Below are 19,378 nucleotides of genomic sequence, written 5' to 3' on the forward strand. Positions count from 1 at the left end.
GGGGGCTGGAAATTGAACTCAGGTCCACTGAAAGGATAACCAGTGATCTTTACTCCTGAGCTATCTCTCTAGCCCCCATATTATTCTTTTAATTAAAACTCAAGTCAGTAACTTAATTTGGCAAATTATTACTATTTGTGTGTGTGTGTGTGTGTATACACATGGTTTATGTGTGTAGGTGTGAGTGCAATAGTGTGGTTTACAGGTTAAAGAACAGCTTCCTGGAATCAGTTACTTCCTTCCACTAGTTTGGTAGTTTTAAAGATTGAACTCAAGTCAACAGGCTTGCACGGCAAAGCACCTTTACCTACTGAGCCATCGTTCTAACCCCAAATGCTTATTTATTCTTTTGTGGTTCTGGAGATGGAACCTAGGATCTGTGTATGCCCAGCAGGAGATCTACCACTGAGCTACATTCCTAGCCTCTGAAAGAGCAATTAAAACATGTTGTAATACAAAAACAATACAGAGATATGTTGATACTTACATGCTAAAGAATGATGGCAGGAAAATATTAAAATTGCTTATTTTCTGTAGTTAAATTTTGTTTCTATAAGAGCAGAACACTAGCTGGGCAGTGTTGGTGCTCACCTTTAATCTCAGCACTTGGGATGCAGAGGCAGGTTGCAGACAGGATCTCTGTGACTTTGAGGCCAGCCTGGTCTACAGAGCAAGTTCCAGGACAGGTTCCAAAGCTATACAAAGAAACCCTGCCTCAAAACACAAAAAAAGGAAAAACAAAACAAACAAACAGAGAAGGACACTTTGTATCTACGATCCTGTACTTCCTAATATCTGAGCTGAGGTGAATCAGGCAGCAATTGTTGATGGTATTTGGTATTTCACCATGCATGGTGCAAAGTGTGCATGTCATGTGTTCGCAACCAAGGCTGCAGTGAAGTCACACAAAGCAGCACAGGCACATGCTATCAGATACAGCTCACATTCATTAAGTATTTGACTTTGAATATTCGATCTTTTCATATTAAGAAACCTTTACCGTTGCCAAATTTTGCACACATATCCCCCATTCAGTTAACATCCATTATGTGGTCGTGACACACAGTTTCAGGGAAGAACATAAAATAGCAACATATCCTCCTTGCCTGAAAATTGGCTTTTAACTTTGAGCCCACCTATAATTAAACACAAAAGACTTCTTGAACTATTTAAGAGGATGACTAGAAGGTGAAAAAGAAGAATGATGGTAATAATGGAGAATTATATTAAGTTCACACCCGGGGCTTGCACTGTTTTATATTTGTAAGAAAAACAAAAGAAGCTAAAATTAATATTATTAAACATTGGACCAATGACTATGAGCATAGTTCTTATCTTTCAAAGAAGGATTTGTCTGTGTATGTGTGTGTCTATGCACATGTGTGTTGAGACAGGGATTTTTTTTTTTTTTTTTTTTTTTTGCATAGCCTTGGCTGTCTTGGAGCTTGCTTTGTAGACCAGGCTGGTATTGATCTTTAACTTGTAGAGATCCACCTGCCTCTGTCTCCTGAATGCTGGGATGATTAAAAGTGTGCAACACTTATTTTCTTTAAGACAAAGTCTCATTGTAGCCTTGATTGAACTGGAACTTGCTCTATAGACAAGGCTGGTCTCTACTGTATCAAGAGGTTTACTTATCTCTGCCTCCCCAGTGCTAGAATTATAGCGAACATTCCCAAGTCCTTCTCCTTTCCACATGTCTTGAGTAGTTCTGGTTCTCTACGTTTAGGTGATAGAGTTTTTGCCTGGAACAGATTTACTGATTCTAAAAGGTAAGGTATTTTGAATTTTTCTTATTATCAAGGTTGGGTCAGATTTGATCACTTTTGGAAAAAATTGTGGCTTGACTCTCAAAAACAAGTGACAGTTAAAATTATGACTTAATCTAATCATGGACAGTAGTTGGACAGCATAACATATCGCTGCCACCAGTTGGCAGCAGTGGTGAATTGCAAGAGTAGAAAAAAAGGAAAATGATTTATTTTTTCGTAATCTAAATAACAACAAAGGTCTCAAGTGGACAAAGGGAGTGGAGAAAATGACAACTCTCATGATTCCCAAATGCTCGGATTCTAGGGAATAAGAGAGTGGCTGGAGAGATTGCTCTGTGGTTAAGAGCATTGACTGCTCTTTCAAAGACCCAGGTTCTATTTCCACTATTTATCTTGTGGCTCACAACCATCCATAACTCCAGGGAATCTGATGTTCTCTTCCGGCCTCCTTGGGGACAGGACATACACAGACATATACAGGCAAGACAGACAGACAGACACACACACACACACACACACACACACACAATGGGAGGAGGTAGGGGAGAAACTGGCCATTGGAGAACAGAAAGCATATTAAATGACAACATGATCAGGCACAGAGGGGTTTTTTTGGGGGTGAGGGGGGAACCAAGTAATTATGTATACACAACAGTTCAATTAATATGTGTAACAGCAAAATAAACAAAATTCAGATTTCTGTGAACTCAAAGTCGGCTACCCATATCCTCGATATATATATATATATATATATATATATATATATATATATATATATATGCTGATCTAGCACGTTGATCCCTAACAACAAAGGAAAACTAAGCTGCCCCCAAAACAAAAATAAAAATATATGCTGGTTGGGTGTAATTCAGTTATAGAATCCATACTTTGTGAGATCCTGGGTTCAATTTCTAGCATTTGAGAGTAGGGACCTGGAAACATCTTAAAGACAGAAGAAACAATGCAATAATATAGTATTGCTATATGTGCAGTTTAATCCAGCCACCTTATGAGATACTACGGTTATTTACTTCTTACAGCTAAGGAAACCGGCACAGAAATTTGCCCGAAGCTACACAGCTGTTCAGAACAGCCCCGGGGTCACAGCTCACAGCACATTCCCTAACCTGCTGAGATCAGTGTTATTGAGAAACCGACAGCCCGGATGGAGCTACCTGGAAAGTAGCTGAAAATAAGGAATCCTCGTTAAGGAACAATTGGGAACTAACAGGTAACTTGGGGGACTTTGAAGGAGCAACAATATAGTCGAAAGGAACAGAGAGCTGGGGGTTGAACTGTGGGGGTAGAAAAAACCAAAATAAACCCACAGCTCGCAACTGAATCAGAAGACAGGGAACAATGTAGGTACAGATCTAAGGAAGTAACTTAAAAGGAAAAATGTTTGAAGGGAGGATGGGGTCTGGGGTAAGATATGACCCCCACCCCTTTTTGGGCAGACCTCACTGCAACACTCCAAATCCTTCTGCCTCAGCCTCCCAAGGCTGGATAAGAGCCCTCACCGCCGCCACACTCAGCCTGTGACTGCCTCTTTTCAGATATGGGGCAGGGAAAGGACAATGATAGTGCAGCAACCCGATTTTTTTTTTTTTTTGATAATGGAAACTTGAAAAAACAGAAAGGAAGAAGCCAAAGAATAAAGAGAATACTGACGATATCCTAGAAAAGGGGCATGGCATTCAGGAAGGTCAGGCTTGGGTTAGAGATGGGAAAAAGGCAATGGCTAAATTTGTTGAGATTTTTTTGATATCATGGCTACCAATACATTAAGGTATGAGACCATAGGGTCTTTACCAGAATCCCAGATTCAAGCTTAGGCACCTTTATTAACAAGGCAAGCTAGAAACAGGCTTTTGCAGAGACTACAATAAGTCAATCAGAGACTATTAAACGAGATGTTTTCCCTCAAATTAATGTATCTACAAAAGGACCGCCAAGAATGTATACCAAAGTTCTTCCAGGGAAGTGCAACGCACCTGGCAACCTTTGGGCTAGATACCAGAGACAGTTGACGTGCTTAGCTAGCTAGCTAGCCCTCAAGACTAGAAACGAGACCAACGTTTCTAAGGCAATATTAAAAATGAAGCTTCCTCCTCCAATGAAGAACTGAGTAATAAGTGGGGCTGATGACCTACAAAAGCAAGAATTCATTTCTGTAGTGCAAAGTTGTAAGCAGGCGGAAGGTCAGGAGCTTTGGTCAAGGATAGGCAGAGCAGGGAAGGGGTCACGATCTCGTGACTATTTCCCTTTCGGCTGGGATTCATTCGCACGTCCATTTGAGCACCACAGAAAGTAGTCCTAGGCTGTGGGAGGAGCAGCGTCTCTATGTTCGCAGCGTTGCTCCACCGATCTCACTCACTAGCCTATGCTGCCGCCTTATGCAAAGGCTGCACCTCGGAGAGAATCTGCTTTACAGAGGCAGGACGACGCCAATCGGCGTGGAGCGGCCAGTGTTCCGTGCAGCTCTGCGCCAGGGGCCGTCCCAGCCCTCGACACCTTTTCACCCTCGTTCTGGGAAAGCGCCTCATCAATAATAAAGCGCGAATACAATGCTGGGTCGGAGGCCCCGGCTAAGCGCGGAGGGAGGGAGGGAGCGGCGCTCGCTGGCACAGCACGCCCGAGGAACGGCGGGTGTGGGCGGCTGGCAGCCCGGGGGCGGGAGCGGCCTCGGCGGAGGAGCTGGGGGCGGACTCCTCCCCGGCTCTCCGAGCGGCTCTGAAAATGGCGGGCGGCAACCCAGCGGAGCGGGTCGCGCAGGCGCCACGGAGCCCGTCCTTCCGCTCGCCTCGGGCGGCCCACGAGCTGTCCACAGCGCCCTCATCCCGAGGTTTCGGGGCCTCGCCATCGGTACAGCCCGTGTCTGGCTTTGAGCGGGGGCGGGGCCGCCACGCAGAGGCCACGTTTCCCGCCCCGCTGGTGCGCGTGCGCGCAGCCCGTAGGCAAAGCCGCGTTAGCGCGCGCCTCCGGCCGAGGGCCCCCCGCCTCGCTCGCGCCTCTACTCCCTCCCCTTTCCGGGCAGACCCGTCCTGTCAGCAAGGCAGTGAGCCCCGCGGCCAGCAGAGGGCGGTCGGGACCCGAGTCTGCAGCGGCGCCATTGGCGTGTGGAAAATGCCACCAGATGGCGGGTTAGGATTGCAGCTCCGTTGAAGGCGCGGCCCCCGCTCCCGAACCCCCGGCGACCACCCCGTAACAACCCCCCCACATCGGGAATAACACACCGGAGACTTTTGGGGGGAAATTAGGTCGACGGCCGACAGCGCCCGGATGGGCAGCTGAGGTGAGCGCGAGCGGCGGCGGCGGCGGGGGGCGGGAAAGAGGGGGAATGCGGCGGCAGCGGCGCGGGGGCTGGAAGCGCCGATCCAAGATGGAGGCCGGGCGAGAGAGCCTGAGAGCGCGAGCGGCGAGCGGGCGGGCGGGCCGGCGCGGGCCCCGCGCGGGGGAGGGAGGCCCGCGCGGGCCTGTGCGCCGCGCGGCGACTGCGGGGCGGCCGATCGCCCGGGACCTGCTGTGGGCGCGGCGGGCACTCCGCTCTCTCCACCCCTCCCGCGGGCCGCGAAACGGTGCCCCCGCCCGTCTGGGCTCTCCGGAGCGGTGGCGCGGAAGCCTTTGTGGCGCGCTCGGGCCCGCCGCCAAGCCCGCCCTCCTCCCCCCCCCTCCCCGCCCGGGCTCTCGGGACTCGCCCGCGCCGAGGCCAGCCGAGGGGGGCTGGCGCGAACGCCTTCCGCCGCCCTGCGTTTCTGCGGTGTTTCGGCGGCGGCGGCGGCGGCGTCACATGACAACGAGCTCGCCTCCGCCGAGGGTCCTGGGGGTCGCTCAGCTTGACTGCTGGCCCAGGCCTCTGCTGGCTGGGGTGGGGCAGTGGGCCGGGCGACCCGGGCGGACGGGGCGTCGCAGCCCGGCGCTCCCGCTATCCGCCGTCGCAGCTCCGGACGGGGGGCCTCCGGGTGAAACGTGTCCAGGCCCGAGCACTGCCCCGTTAGTTTCCCGATCCCCCTGGAGAGGAGGCCAATAAAAGTTGTTTTTCCTCCTCTCTGGAGGTGGGGGGGCGGGGTGGAGAGCCGGGAAACCCGAGTGCTTGGAGTTCGACCTGAGCCCCACTTGGAGGGGTCTGAACTGGGTGCCGTAGGGACTACAACCCTTTCCTGGCTCTCGGGTTGTCACGTCACCCGCTTCTGCCTACGTTCGGATTGTTACTGATTCTTTCTACATTGCAGGCAGTCGGGCCCTGGGAGAATTAGGTCCTGGGGTTGGTTTTGGAGCCGTGTAGACCCCAAACATTGCAGTTTGTGGTAGTGAATTATCCGCTGTTGAAGTTGGTGTTGAGATGAGGGGGTATGTGTGTTCTCTCCTGGTTGTGCTTAGAAACGACTCTGTTTTACATCTCAGCAAAAGTCGTTTTTGTGAAAGTACCTAAATCCGCATAAAGTTGTATGATTTGTAACTTAATGGAGTCTGTAACTTTACCTTTAGATTTTCCTGTGTATTTTTTTTAAAATAAAAATTGCAAATTCTGATGGTGAAGCTCATGCAAATGTGCAGAACAGTGAGAATAAAAACGATGGTCTCATAATGTATATGAGTCGAGGTCAAGAAATACTGAATGAACCAGTAATGTTAATGTTATTTCATTGTTTTTCATTATGGGGAATGTAACACATCCCCCCCCCCAATAAACGTATAAAAAAAACCCACAGGTGTTTTGCTAGTTTGTTCTTTGCATTTTAATATGGTACCTTGGGGTTCTGTCTGGTGGTCTGGAGACAGGCAGGGGATCACAAGTTGAATCTAGCATGGACATCTTCTGAGATACTGTCTTAAACAAGTAGAGGTGTAGTGTTGCCTTTTTTTTTTTTTTTTTTTTTGAAGAGATTAATACAGCTACTATGGTGTGGCCACCCCCCCTCCCCCCAGGCTCTTGCTGTGTAGCCCAGGCTGGCCATCTCTTCACTATGCAGTCCAAAGTGGCCTTTAATTTAGGGCAGTTCTTTCTTCAGCGTATGGAGCTATGAGATTACAGGTAGGTGCCAGCCAGGCCATCCAACTACTGAGTGTCTCTTGCTTTTTCAGAAAGGATCTTGGTATGTAGCTCAGGATGGCCTTGAGTTTATAGCAGTTCTTCTGCCTCAGACTTTCAAATGCTGGCATTCCAGCCACATTTTAGCTTTGAAAGGCTCTTTTAAAAACTTAAGAAAGCTGTGTTGCAGCTTGAACTGAAGTTTCTTGAGACATCCCCTAGGTTTGTGATCTAGGTTTTTTTTTTTTTTTTTTTTTTTTTTTTTTTTTAACTATTTCAGCCTTTCTTACCATCCTCATTTCTGAAGTTGGGATAATACAGTGGTTCTTTTACAAACTGAAAAAGCCCCTTTTAGCTAAAATTTAAGCAATTTATGGTTACCTCCTCTCTTTTCCTTGCTTTATTTCTAGATAGATTTATCTTAATAATCTCAGTACTATAAGATTCATTACATCCTTGTTAGCTGTTGGTCAAATCCTGTGTAATCTTTTATATATATTTGTGTATTTTACACATACACACATATATAATATATACATATATTCCTACACACACACACACACACACACACACAGTCTTAATAACAGCAGTTCACAAAATGACTACTACAGGAATCAGTCTCTCTGACTTTTGTCTCTAATTTCTGTAGATTTTATGACCTCTTTCAAAAGTTAACCTGATGAGGTCAGGCCCACCCAGATAATCTTTTATGTGAATTCAGTTAACTATAGGGACATTAATTACATAGACAAAAATATTTTCCCCCCTGTAGTGTAATCACAGGAGTGCTATCCTGGTGTATTTACAGGATCTCTCCCACTTTCAAGGAAAAGATAGTGTGATAACTCATTTATTTACTGCTGGTGGGGAGAGAAGTATCTACACATCTTTACTCTTTAGGATCTGGACATAAGAAAAGGACACAACTAAAACAGTAATCTCCCTTTCCTCCCCCTTTCCCTCTTCCCCTGCTTTCCCCTCCTCTGTCATTTTTATCTTTCTTTGCACTACTAGGTATGAACCCAGGATCTATGTTATATGTTAGAATAGCTACATTCTCTGTCTGTACTTTTATTTATTTTTGAATAAGACAGGATGCTAGTGTAACCCAGGCTGGCCTTGAACTCCTGATTCTCCTACCTGTATCACTCAAGTGTTGGGATTATAGCCATTCCCTTACTACCATATTTTTAGAATTTTGTCTGCGTGGGTGGGTATGTGTTGCTGTGGATAACATATGGGATTTTGGTCATCTCTCTCTACCATGTGGTATCTGGGGACCAAAGTCAGATTTTGAGGGTTGTCAGAAAATGCTTTTATCTGCTGAGTTTTGCTGCCCCTTCCCACCCTCACTCCTTTTGGGACTAGGGTTTCATTGTGAACCAGAAATAGAAATAATGTTCTTGTATAAACCATAGAGCTAAGTGATTCTTAATGTAGTAAGTAGGGTTTTGTCTCTTACTACTACTAAGTAAGGGTTGAGTTTTCTATTATTTGGTATACAGTACAGGATTCCAGTTGAGCTGGATCACCCCTAAGTGCTTCTCTCAGGTTTTCCTTGGATTCTGTTATTTTTTCCTAACTTCCTCCCTCCCTCCCTCTCTCTTTCCCTCCTTATGCATGCCAGGTATGTACTCAGAGATCAGATAACATGAGGGTTCATTTACTTTTTCCACAGTAGGGTTTCCTGGGATTGAACTCAGACTATCAGGGTTGGTAGCAAAGTTCCTTTACCTGCTAAGCCATCTTGGTTGCCCCTGAACTCTTTTCAATATTTCTCTGCATCAGTCAGTGTTTAAAGAAAATCTCAAATCCCTGCCTCCCTTTTACATTTGATTTTTTTTTATTTCAAAAATTTAAGTTTTTAAAATTTTATATGTGTGGAGGTGTATGTGTTCCACATGCATGTGGAACTAAGAGGACAACTTTGGAGATTTAGTTCCTTCTTTCATGTGGGACCTGGGCATTGACTTTAGGTCATCAGGCCTGGCGGCAAGCATCTTTACTTGCTATACAATCTCGCTGATCTTTTCCCTCTTTAATTTTTTTTTTTCCTGTTTTGAGATGGAGTCATGCTTTGTTTTCCCAGGTTGGCCCGGGACATGGTTATTTAGCCTAGGCTGGGCTAGAAATTTCAATCTGAATCTTTCTGAGTGCTGGTATTACAGGCATGTGCCACCATGTAGAGCTGCTGCTAAGTTGGGTCTTTTATTTTTTCATTCAATGCTGGGGAAGTCCTGCCTGCTTTATAGAGTACATTCTTTTGTGCTGTGGGTGGAAATGATGAGCCAGTGAGTTGCCCAACTGTTACTATGGAGTTTTGCTATAATTAAATACATATCGTAATACCTTTTATCTTGCTAGATGCTAGCAGTTAAAAAGCATTTTACATTTTAACTTAGTACAAACATACATGTAGTACATATAATCAAAATAGCAGATCCTTCATGAAATAATATTTTAACCTTTGTGAAGAACAGTTTATTTCCACTTTTTATTGAGAATGCTAGTTACAACCTAACAAAATGATATGACTTATAGTAAGTAGCCTTTGTTGAATTGTAATCAAGAAAATGCAAAGTACAGCTATAAGAAACCAATTTACTCCAAACGAAAAAACATTGAAATTCTGATAATGCCATATGCCAATGGAAAAACTCTTCTTGGGGACTGGAGAGATGGCTCAGCAATTAAGAGCACTGGTTACTTTTCCAGAAGACCCAGGTTGGATTCCCAGCACCCATATGGCATCTCAAACCTGTCTGTAACTCCAGTTCTATGCTTCCCTCTTCTGTCTTCTGATGGGCACTGTGTACATGTGATACCTTGATATACACACAAGCAGGACACCTACAGAAAATTAAGTAAATCTCTTTTAAAAAATTCTTCTTGAGCCAGGGTCTTACTATGTAGCTCAGGATGCCTATAAACTCTAACTGAAGCTGACCTAAAAACCCATGATTGCCTTGCCTCAGCCTCCTTTGTGCTGGTGTTATAGCCATTAACACTTTTGGCTGGAGTTTAAATTGCTAATAGTCATTGTGTGAGTTTTTTTTAATTAATTTTTATTTTATGTCAGTTGGTGTTTGCCTGCATGTATGTGCAAGGCACTAATTTGTTATAATAATAATAATTATTATTATTACTTTATTTTTGTTTTTCGAGACAGGGTTTCTCTGTGTAGCTTTGGTTGTCCTGGAACTCATTCTGTAGTCTAGGCTGGCCTTGAACTCACAGAGCTCCATCTGCCTCTGCTTCCCAAGTATTGATTATAGGCATGTGCTACCACTGCCCAAACTAATTTTTTTTTTAAAGAACTTCTTTGTCTGAAATTTTCTTTGTGTAAAGTAATTTATTTGTTTTAAGACAGGCTCTTATTCTATAGGTCAGACTATCCTTTAACTCATTGTATAGGTCAGACTAGTGTCAAACTTGGAATCATCACATCTCAGCCTTCTGAATACTGGATTATAGAACCACACTTAGTTGTGGAAAGATATTTGGTAGCAAATTCAAATACAACTTTAGTGCTGTTCAAATTTTTTTATTTCATTTTTGTGCTAACTTTGTGTTACACTGCAGTTTAAATTTGTTGATTTAATTTGCCATCATAAGCTTGTTTCCTGTGTTTTCCTTCTACCTTCAGTGGATCTGTAGTGTTTTTTCTTTAGTTTCTTAAAACATTATAAAATGTCTTTTAAAATTGTTTTCTATTGGTATTCAGCTTAGTTTTTGTGAATTTGATACAGACTTATCACCTGGGAAGAAGGAACCTTAGTTGAGGAATTGCCTCTACCTGATGGGACCTGTTGGCATCTTTGTAATTGACATGGGAGTGCCTCACCCACCGTGGGTGGGGCTATCTCTGATCAGGTGGTCCTGGGTTGTATTAGAAAGCAAACTAAACAAGCTATGAGGAGCAAGCATAACTGTTTTATTGGATTTCTGCTTCAAGTTCTTGTCTTTCTTTCTGCCTTGTCTTTTCTCAGTAATGGACTATACCCTAAAAAACTACTTTTTTTTTTTTTTTTTTTTTTGAGACAGGGTTTCTCTAGCTTTGGAGCCTGTCCTGGAACTAGCTCTTGTAGACCAGGCTGGACTTGAACTCACAGAGATCCGCCTGCCTCTGCCTCCGGAGTGCCTCCACCGACTAGCCCTCTAAGTAGCTTTTAATCACAGCTAGGGCAGTTAATTTCTATTCTTTACCATCCTCCCCTCTTCCATTATTATTATTATTATTATTATTATTATTATTATTATTATTATTTTAAATTGAAAGGGTTTCTCTTTAGCCCTGGCTGCCCTGGAGCTCACTCTTGTAGACCATGCTGGCCTCAAACTCAGATCTGCTTGCCTCTGCCTCCCGAGTGTGTTGGGGATAAAGGCGTGAGCTACCACCATCCAGCTCTTCCCCATTTCTTGTGTGTAGTGTTAGGCCATAGATTTTAGAGATTTCCCTTTTATTTGTTTATTCTTTTTCATTTTCTTTTTTGAGATAGACTCTCATTGTGTAGCCTAGATTGGGCTTGAACTCATTGTAATCCTCCTGTTTTAGCCTTTTGAGTGTTGGATTATAGACAACAGCCATCCTATCCAGTCTATATTTTCTTGTTTTCCAATAAAAACCATTTAAAGCTATTGATACTCCTCTATGCACTGCTATATTCCATACATTTGAGTATTGTGCCATTATTCAGTTCAAAATAGTTTACTGATTTGCATTGATTTCTTTTACCTGTGGCTTATCTGAAAGTATATTCAATTTTTAATATTTGGGATTACCTTAGATGTCTTATTGTCCCTGATTTTTTTAAAACTTAACTTGACTTTGAGATCAGAGTTTTTAATATATTTGAATTTTAAGTTTTTGAGTCTGTTAAGACCTTATCTTGGTTAATGTATCTCTCACAGTTGGGAAGAAGCATGCAATTTATGAGTGTTGGATACTTTATTTTAGAAATGATCAAATGGTTCTTTGGTTTTTAGAGGAGCCTGACCTGATTCTCCTCTCTCTGTCTTTAAAGTGCTGTGATTACAAGTGTGTGTAAACAGACATTTCTCTACCACCTGCCAGTTCCCAAATACCTGGCAACTGATTCCCAAATAATTGACTCAGGCTTAATATCACTTATAGATGCGAGGCTTGTTACTAGCTAACTCTTACACTTACATTAACCTGTATTTCTATTTATGCTTTGCCATGTGGCGTTACCATTATTACCATGGCATGTTCATCTCCTGCTCCTGCTGCTGGCTGGCGACTCCTGACTCCGCCCTTCTCATCATCCTTAGTTTGGTTGCCCTACCTATACTTCTCTTGCCTGGCTACTGGCCAACTAGCATTTTATTAAACCAATTCAAGTGACAAGTTGTAACATGAATTCTAATTGGTATTAATAATAAAAACCCAGAGTCAGATACAGGGGTTAATGCTGAAGGTCAGAGAAGTAGAGCGACCAGCCATTAGAGAGTTCTTTTACCTCTATTAGTGCCCAGACTGAAGGGGTGATCCTGTCTCTAGACAGCATCTCCTAACTGCATTTGTCTCCACGAAACCTCAGACTGCACCACTCTGCTAGCTCCTCCCTGTTTAGATTCCTCTCTCTGCCCAGCCTTGTCACTCCTGTCTCCACCTCCCTAGTGCTGGGAATAGACATGAGATCCCAAGTGCTGGGATCACCTTTGTGTGAGCTCTATTTCTCTTTTAGACAGATTCAGTTTAGTGTAGCCCAGGGTGGCCTTGAGCTCATAGAATTCCTCTGCCTCTGTCTCCCTAGTGCTGGGATTAAAGTGTGTGCCACCACTACCTAGCCTCTAGTGATTTAGCTCTGCACTGTGATCTTCAGGCAAGCTTTATTTGTTAAAACCTAAGGAAATACCACCACAGCAAATCTTTACAGGGTATACGAGGATTATTCCACAGCAGGTATGTACAACCTTATCTGGCTTTGATAACAGTTGGAAAAAATTTCCTTGTCTTTGCTGATTCTTTTTCCCCCCCTGGGAGAGGGAAGATTTTTTTTTTTTTATCAGATTCTGAGAAAAATGTTAAAATATTTGACTGATTATGTAATTGTCTGTTTCTCCAGTTTTATTTTATTCTTTGCCCATCTTGACATTGAAAGTGGAAATTTTTTATGATAGTAAGGTTGAGGGATGAGGATCTTCATTGAGTATCTGTCTAGCATAGAAGTCCTGAGATTGAGCCTTACTAGTACATAAAGAGGTGTGGTAGTGCTGTAATCTCAGCACTGGGGAGGTAGAGGCAGGAAGGGTCAGAAGTTTAAGCTAAGTCTGGACTAGAAGAGGCTTTATCTCAAAAAAAAGTTGATTATGTGCCAATGTCTGTCAAAAAGGAATGAAGCATTTGAGATTTTACTGTAAATTAGGCTGCTGGTAGAAGCCTAGAGACTTTCTAGTTAGAGATAAAGAATGCATTAACAGTAGCCAGAGAAATTAGTGTTTTCTTTAGATTTCCAACCCCCAGTTTGCACATGACAGTAGAGGAGACGCACATATCAAGAAGGGAAACTGAACCCTGTTTTATTCTAATAATCCAAATTAGAGAGGCAAATGTTTCTCATAAGTGGCTATGTTCATGGGTATAACCTTTTTCCACAAATAGGGGTGGGGTGGAGAGGACAACTCTGACTAGAACAAAAGAAGCCTCGTGGTCATAAATGAAGGAAACATTGTAATATGATGTGGCCTTGAAAGCCACTGTTGAAGAATTTCTGGGACTACAGTCACTGTCAAATTTAAACTTCATCCCTTTCTTGCTATATACTTGGACAGATTCATTCACTCTAGATTTTTAAGGAAAATAGAAACTGCAAAAAATTCCTGTGAAATAAAAGCAAATATTCTTGGTGGCACAAGCCTTTAATTCCAGCACTCAGGAGAAGAGGCAGGTGGATCTCTGTGAGTTCGAGGCCAGCCAGGTCTGTAGTGTGAGTGAGTTCCAGGACAGTCAGGGCTACATAGAGAAACTTTTAACTGGAAAAAACAAAACAAAAACCTCTGTAGTATTCTATGCTCTGGAGTTTAAAAGGCTTTTGACCACTAGACTAAACTGTATTGAATGAAGACCAAAGAACTTAAAAAAGTGAATGAAATGAAACTCTAGATAAAATGGTAAGGTTAGTCTTCTGAAAAAAGTCAAATAATTTTAGCTTACCATGTGGAGATGCATCATTAAAACTAATGTGTATGATCAGAGGATGAACTAATGGAACGATAAAGGCAATAACTACTGTTTCCTACTTAAAACTAAACATTTTAGAAACTGGAGTTCTTTTTCTTTAGAGGGATACAGCATCAAGGCAAGACATTGACATGTTCCTTGTTGCCTGGGTTTTGAGACTGTCTGCTCATAACTTTGGCTGGCCCAGAACTCCATATGTAGAACAAGCTGGCTTTGAATTTGTGGCAGTACTACTACTGCCTAAGTCTGCCAGGTGTTGGGATCACATGTGTGCGCTACCATTCCTAGCTATATAGTAATGGTTCTTACAATTGATACATTTAATTTCTTCAAGATTATTTATGAATATTTGGCTTTATATGCATAATTCTGCAAAGGAGTGACTCTTTACCAAAAGTTAAATACATTCTGTAAATTTCCTCTACGATGAAGTTTGTAGATCAAACATGATCGCTGGCTGTTTTTCCCTTCTGTAAAAGTGGACACAGAAAACAAAGTTAGATGGTTTTCATTTTAGATTACTAATATTTAAGATATTTTTATAAAAATAAAAATACTTTTAATAAATGTATAGGCAGTTTAGTATAGAATAGTACAGAAGCCAAGGTCTGATTTAAAACAAAAACTTACTATTTTTTTTTAATTTGGGCATTGAAGACAGGATCTTTTGCATTAGTGTCCATCGCTGATCTTCATTCTAGCTTGACAGAAGATTTTTTTAACTACATCTCTCTATACCCCTGGCTAGCCGTATGTCTTTGAGTCATTAATTTGGGCATCAGTTTATTTCTAATTTACTGAATCCCTTAGAAATAATCCTAAATTCTAAATTATATAATGGAACTTTTTGGGTGTCTTTAGTTTTCAGAGACCTAATTGTGATATTGTTCTTTACATTTCCCAACTGTTTATTAGACTAACTTGTGGTCTCATGTAACTGAAAAATATATAGAAGAAATACAGTTTTTTTTTTCATTTAAAAGATTTAATTGTGTGTGTGCACAGGTGAGTGCAGGTGCCCAAGAAGGCCAGAGATGTCAGAGCTTCTGGAACTGGAGTTAATAGGTGGTTGTGAGCTTCCTAACATAGTACGGTGCAAGGTAGTGGGTTCATTCCATAGACCCGAGGGCTAAATTACTGACAAATCAAAAAAGACATCCCAAACGTCAAAGGAACTAAAATATAAACCTGTAAGCAGTGACTCGAGGGCCTAGTGTGCCAAGCTAAAGATTTTGAACTTTGTCCTTAAGCCAGTGCTTGCACATGTGAATCACTCAAGACCATGAGTTAAATCCTCTGCAGTTCCTCATTTTTCCTTTCCAAAAAAGAATCATTTGAGGCCCAAACTGTGACACTTGTTGGAGATGTACCCCAGCCAGATTAATTGAACCCAGATTTCTGGATTTCTGGTGCACAGTGAGGTACTTGGTTGAGACTTGGTTATAGGTAATTTATTGAGGAAGTGTCAAATACTAGATAAGGTGTATTAAAGTGAATGGCAGCAAGTCTATGGAGGTTTTATTCCTGTTTCACAGGAGAGGTAGATAGGCCAAGTACTTTCCTCAATAGGGGACAGAAAGTTTGCATTCAGTTTTGTTTGTGACTCTGAAGCCTAACTTCTTAAGCAACTAAAACAGCAGCAACAACAACAACAACATACTGATGATGCTGATGGACTTGTCTGGGGGGAAACGCAGTTTTTATTTTCACTAGCTTTTAACTGAAATTGAGCATATTCTTTAATTTTGAATTAGTAAATCAATTTTATTAACAATATCTGTTATTTTGTCACCAGTAAGAGTCAGAGTTTTACATTACATTATAGGCATAATTTTTCTTAATCAGTATTTTACAAGTGGGCTAATTGAATGTGATGTCAAATATCTGTAGTCCCAGTTGCTTGGAAGGCTGAGCAGAAAGAGCACTTGAAACCAGGAGTTTGAAATCAACTTTTGAAACGTTGTCTTGGAAAAAAAATACATTGTTAGGCCAACTGTTAGATCTACCTCTAGATCTTATTGTTTATCATGTCACATAAGCATATTCAGTAGCACAAGTTTTGTAATATATTGATAATCATATTTAATTTCTCTTGTGATCATGGTATTACACAAAGTCTCGGACAGCTTGGTCTAGACTAGATAGGAAACAAAATAGCTATTCTTTTTTTATTGTTGTTTTTTTGTTTTTTTGTTTTTTGTTTTTTCGAGACAGGGTTTCCCTGTAGTTTCTAGAGCCTGTCCTGGAACTAGCTCTTGTAGACCAGGCTGGCCTCGAACTCAGAGACCCGCCTGCATCTGCCTCCCGAGTGCTGGGATTAAAGGCGTGCACCACCACCGCCCGGTGTAGCTATTCTTTTTTTAATGTTAGATATGGTTATAAATTTTGCTTTCTCTATTGGCTTTATTTAGCTGTTAACTAAAACAGAAACCTAAGTCCTCTATTACTTATTAAGGTTACTAGAATTAAGCACTTGTATTTAAAGTAGTTTTTCTGAGCACTTTATAAAAGATGAGTGGAGAAGAAGATAGGCATCATCTCATTAGGCATTTGAACCAAAACAATGATTTTGTGAGTGTACTGTTAATTATGACATCTACTAACCACAGTGTAAAAAATCTAAAATAATATAGTTAACAGCACACCTGTGTGTCTATATCTGGGTGGTGGTATTTGTGTATGTGTGTTTGCATGTGTGCGCACAGGTGTGAGTTTTGTGTGACGGTTTACTCTTTTGGTTTTTTGAGGGACCCACCACCCAGCTCTCAAATAAATGACACATGGAGGTTTATTCTTAGTTATGAATGCCTGGCCTTAGTTTGGCTTGTTTTTTTTTTTTTGCCAACTTTTCTTAAATTATCCTGACTACCTTTTGCCTCTGGGCTTTTCTCTTTTCTTTTCTTCTGTATTTTTTACTTTCACTCCTACTCTGTGACTGGCTGGGTGGCTGGGTGGCTGGGTGGCTGGGTGGCTGGGTGGCTGGCCCCTGATGTCCTCCTCTCCTTGTTTTCTGTGACTCCTTTTTTTCTCACTTCTTCTATTTATATTTTGCCTGCCAGCCCCACCTATCCTTGCTCCTGCCTTGCTATTAGCCTTTCAGCGCCTTATTACACCATCAGGTGTTTTAGACAGGAAAAGAATCCCAGCTTCACAGAGTTAAACAAATGCAGCATAAACAGAAGCAACACACCTTAAAATAATATTCCCCAGCATGTGAGTATGTGTGCATGCATGTATGTTTGGGGTTTTGACCAGTGTGTCGTTTTGATTTGTTTGTTTTGTTTGAGACAGGTTTTCTCTGTGACAGCCCTGGCTGTCCTGGAACTCTGTAGACCAGACTGGCCTCAGACTCACAGAGATCCATCTGGCCAGCTCTGCCTCACCATTGCTGGAATTAAAGGTATATGCTACCATGCCCAGCAAACAAATGTGTCTTAATTTCTCTCCACTTTTTTTTTTTAATTGAGGCAGGGTCTCTTGGTGAGCCTGGAGCTTGCCAAGTCCAGCTAACCTAGTAGCTAGCTTGACCTTGGAATCCACTATTCCTGCTTCCTGAATGTTGGGATTACAAAAGGCTACCACACCTGCCTTATAATTACATGGATTCTAGGGGTGTGAACTCTCAGTCTTTGTGCTTATGTGGGAAGTGCTGTGACCACTGAGCCATTTCCCCAGCGCTAGAGGTCCATTTTAGCAATATTCAGGTCAAACTGGTGATAGAATGATTTAAAAAAGAGCAAGAGGGGCTGGAGAGATGGTTCAGTGGTTAAGAGCACTGACTGCTCTTCAGAGGACCCGGGTTCAATTCCCAGCACCCACATGGCAGCTCATAACTGTCTGAAGATCTAGTTGCAGGGGATCTGACACCTTCACACCAATGCACATAAAATAAAGTTAAATAAACCCTAAAAAATATTTCAAAAAAAGAGCAAGAATATCCTTTCCAAATATCTATTATAGGCATTGTACTTGGCCTTTAAACACATAACCATTATTTACAGACTATGGTGTCAAGTGACTTAGATTGATTATATGTTATTTAGCTTGTATATCACCTTTCAGAAAATTAATTTACAGATGGAAGCTTTGTTAAGCTCCTCAGTTTTTCTTTTCTAACCTGTTTCATTAGGGAAATGATAAATCTAGGTGGGAATGAGATGATGGTGATGCCGAGGTTATCACTGATGCCAATTAAGCTATCACTTAAGATTCTTCATGTTATATATATAGATTTGTTCATTAAATTTCAAGTAAATATGGAAAATCAGGCGGACATATCATATACTGTGATTCCTCCTGGGGAATAAGTGAGGTATTGTGATGATAATAGGGAAAGTCATCTGTGAGAATGAGAAGGTAAGTGCAGACATTCACAGAACCTAAGCAGGAAGAGTAGAGGTGCAGGAAAAACCAAGACCAGAACCTTTTAGTAAAAACAATTTGTGGTGTCCCAGGGATTAGGAGAAGCCTGTAGTTACTGTAGGGAGAATATGCAGAAAGAATGAGTGGCTTCCCATGAAGTTGGAGTGATTGAGTTTGGATTGTGTAAAATGTATTTGGAATAATTAGAACTTTGAGTATGAATTTTATAAGTAAAATAAAAAACCATGGGTGAGTTTTATATAGAGGAATGTTTAAAAATATTTCTAGGGTCTGAGAATACATATTTGCTTAGTATACTTGGTACCCAAACAATAATAGCAAACCCACACAAACAAAAACAAGTAAAAATTCTAGCTCCTTCTTACATCTGGTTGGGGCGGGGGTGATTTTGCTTTCCAGGGCACAATTATCAATGTCTGCAGATAATTTTGGTTACTAAAACTTGGTGTGATGGTGTGTTACTGATATCAGAGGGTATAGACCAGGGATCTTACTAAAGTGTTATAGCTTCCTGTAACAAAGAGTTGATTACCTAAAATATCAGTAGTGCCAAGGTTGAGAATCCTTGTTTTGTTCCTTTGATGGAATGGTAAAGGGGAAGGCTAAGTTGTTAAAGAATTCTGGTGACAGTTACAGTGCCATGGACAATTGTGATTATGATAGAAGTAACAGTGAGAAACTGTTCATGATTTTGTAAGAGTTTTGGAGATAGGTGTGATAGAGAGGTATTGGCAGACTGTTGGCAGTAGTTTCTGTCCCACCTGGTTCTGCAGTTGTTTAGTCCCAAAGAAACACACAGAAGCCTACATGAATTATAAACTGGTTGGCCTATTAGCTCAGGCTTCTTATTAATTCTTATAACTTATAACTTAACCCATAATTCTTTTCTATGTTAGCCACGTGGTTTGGTACCTGTATCAGTGAGGTGTTCTCATCTTGCTTCCTCTGCATCTGGGTAAGGACTGCAGACTGAGACTTTCTTCTTCC

At 41.9% G+C, this 19,378-nt stretch overlaps 1 protein-coding gene across 2 annotated transcripts in view; it reads left to right on the top strand.

Annotated features, from left to right (window-relative positions):
* Window positions 1-4,886: 4,886 nt before the first annotated feature.
* Stag1 (stromal antigen 1) overlaps window positions 4,887-19,378 on the top strand; it is a 324,710-nt gene continuing 310,218 nt past the window's right edge. For both annotated transcript variants that reach the window (XM_038322525.2, XM_038322527.2), the window contains exon 1: window positions 4,887-5,067. The gene's annotated coding sequence lies outside the window, so the exon portion shown is untranslated. The remainder of the gene's footprint in view (window positions 5,068-19,378) is intronic.

This window comes from Arvicola amphibius, chromosome 3 (assembly GCF_903992535.2).
Source record: "Arvicola amphibius chromosome 3, mArvAmp1.2, whole genome shotgun sequence".
In the NCBI taxonomy this organism is placed as follows: Eukaryota; Metazoa; Chordata; class Mammalia; order Rodentia; family Cricetidae; genus Arvicola; species Arvicola amphibius.